The sequence below is a fragment of the Onychostruthus taczanowskii genome, unplaced genomic scaffold (genome assembly GCF_017590055.1).
Source record: "Onychostruthus taczanowskii isolate IOZ18803 unplaced genomic scaffold, ASM1759005v1 scaffold20, whole genome shotgun sequence".
Taxonomy (NCBI): Eukaryota; Metazoa; Chordata; class Aves; order Passeriformes; family Passeridae; genus Onychostruthus; species Onychostruthus taczanowskii.
In genome coordinates, this window is record NW_024499240.1 from 6874225 (window position 1) to 6874538 (window position 314).

Genomic DNA, 314 nt, shown 5'->3' on the forward strand with positions numbered 1-314 from the left:
GGGCTGGGGTTTGGGCTGCGGCCCGGCCCGGCCGTGGCTCTGAGGCCCCCGGGGCGCAGCCGGAGCATCCGGACCGGGGGGCCGGGCCGGGGTTACGTAACGGCATCCGCGCAGAGATGCGCCCGTGTCAGCCCCGGCTTCCCCGGCGCTCCCCGAAGTCGTGATTTTTTTTTCCCTTCCCTGCAGAGCAATTTAAAATGCTCCAATAAACTGTGTGGTCTGTGAGGTTCAGTTGCAGATTAGCTATTGCCAAGTTGATGCACTCTTAGGATACCTTTTTGTTTTCATTCTGTTTCTCTCCAAAAAAGGCAGGA